Source organism: Pavona decussata, unplaced genomic scaffold, assembly GCF_977016875.1.
Source record: "Pavona decussata unplaced genomic scaffold, jaPavDecu1.1 SCAFFOLD_1709, whole genome shotgun sequence".
NCBI lineage: Eukaryota > Metazoa > Cnidaria > Anthozoa > Scleractinia > Agariciidae > Pavona > Pavona decussata.
Window position 1 is genome coordinate 1 of NW_028146095.1, and position 2,500 is coordinate 2,500.

Consider the following 2,500-nt stretch of genomic DNA (forward strand, 5'->3'; position numbering starts at 1 on the left):
GTAGAGTAGCCTTGTTGCTACGATCTTCTGAGATTAAGCCTTTGTTCTAAGATTTGTATCACATCTTTTTTTTGACAAGGTCAAAAGTCCTCCTCACACCATGAAATATTTTTTAAGTCAAAGGTCCTCCTCACACCACAAATATTTTCAAAGTCAAAAGTCCTCCTCACACAATTTAATATTTTGTAACTGAAAGGTCCACCACAAAACCCAATTCTTTTCTAAGTGAAAAGTCCTCAAAATTTTTAGAAAAACTCTTAGAAAAATTGTTTGGTATGAGAAGGACCTCGACTTCGAAAATTCTGTGGTGTGGGAGGTCTTTTGACCTACCAAAAAAATTGGTGGTGTGAGGAGGACCTCTGACTTAGAATTAGGGTTTGAAATGGGGTTAGGGTTAGGGTTAGGGTAAGTGTTAGGGTTAGGAAAAAGGTTTAAATGATATTTGGAGAGGTTTTTCGGGTGTTTAGAGGCTATTTATGCTATGTAACGAGTATTTGCTTATATACTTGCTTATATACTTAGGTCAACAATTTATAGCAAAAATGTGTTCCAGCCAAGTTCTTTTAGACGCTCTTTCGAATGGCAACATTCCCGATTGAAAATGGCGACCTACCAAAATCCGCACTTTGCTTCCCCGTCCATATAGAGGTGAGTATTTGACTTTGCTTCCGTCAGAGTCAAGGAAACACATTGAAAATGGAATCAGCATACAAGAAAACCTAGTTTGGGATAGGTTTTGTGCCTTCCGTGGTATTATAACCATAGAACTGCTCCTGAGGGGGGTAGGGTAGGCCCACCAAAAAGTGCACTTCTGGTTAGGTCGCTAATTTCTAAAATAAATGTGTCCCAACCAAGTTTTTTTGGACGCTCTTTCGAATGCAACATTCCTGATTGAAAATGCCGACCTACCAAAATCCGCACTTTGCTTCCCCGTCCATATAGGGGTGAGTATTTGGCTTTGCTTTCGTCAGAGTCAAGGAAACACATTGAAAATGGAATCAGCATACAAGAAAACCTAGTTTGGGATAGGTTTTGTGCCTTCCGTGGTATTATAACCATAGAACTGCTCCTGAGGGGGGTAGGGTAGGCCCACCAAAAAGTGCACTTCTGGTTAGGTCGCTAATTTCTAAAATAAATGTGTCCCAACCAAGTTTTTTTGGACGCTCTTTCGAATGGCAACATTCCTGATTGAAAATGCCGACCTACCAAAATCCGCACTTTGCTTCCCCGTCCATATAGGGGTGAGTATTTGGCTTTGCCTTTGTCAGACTCAAGTAAAAGCATTTAAAATGGAGTCAGCATACAAGAAAACCTAGATTGGGATAGTTTTTCTGCCTACCGTGGGATCATAACCATAGAACTGCCCCTGAGGGAGGTAGGGTTAGGGTTAGCGTTAGGGTTAACGTTGGGGTTAGGATTGAAGACAGAAGATTGGTGATGTCAGGAGGACCTTCTTAAAACAAACAGAAATACACTTATTAGGGGACTAGGGCCAGTGGACTCAGAAATGTCTTTCGTAGCAGTCTCCTATAAGAGTATTTTTCTCTGATTTAGGTGACTCCTCCTCACACCACCATTTTTCTTAGTCGAAAGACCTCTTCACAGCACGACTTTCCTGATGGATTTCTATGTAACTGCTCGTGCTGAGAGGTGTGTCGAAAGTTGATCATGTTCCCGTAAAATCTGAGGTCTCCACTGTCTAGCGAGGTACTTACAGTGAATATAGTGAATTTTTCAAAAATTGGAGAATTCTGACTTTTGCGATGAATTTTAATGTAATTGGTCGTGCTGAGAGGCGTGTTAAAATTTGAACATGTTCCCGTAAAATCTGAGGTGAGAATTAGTGAGGTACTTACAGTGCGTATAGTGACAAATCTTTAAAAGCGTGAAATTATGGGATGTTGTGGCTTCAATGGGTTTTTAAGATGTCACCAGTCATTTGGCATGACTTACAAACGATTTGGCTGGTTGTGGGTTCGATTTTCAAAATTTCATTTTTTTCGCGTTTTTATTTTCTGTCTACCATATCATGCAGTCTCCTTATTAGCGTTTGGGGGTTATAGTGTGGGCAGGTTGGTCGCAAAGGTTCCGAGAGGAGCTGGCTAGTAAACCCTGTCCCTTATGTTCCACGGCGGCAAGGCGGAGAAATAGAGGGCAGAATTGACTAACGGCAAGGAAAGTTGGGCTTGTAGCTTTCCTTTCGAAGGAGGGAAAAGATGATGCCCGAAAGCATTGTCACTGTAGTGGCAGGCAGAGTGTAGATGGAAGTTGTGTACGCTAGCCTTTGGCTAATGATAGAGACAAAAGAGCAGGAGGATATTTTCCTTCGCAGAAGCACTTTTCTTGCCTTCCTTCAGCTCGCTTGGCGAGTCTGACAGGTATGCCTGAACTGTGCACGGGTCCAGTTGTGAGAAAGACGTGGCAAACAAGACGGGGTTTCCCTTGACCGAGGGACCGTGTGGTCCGTTTGGCTCATGGGTTCCCCCCGTGGAGGCAAAAT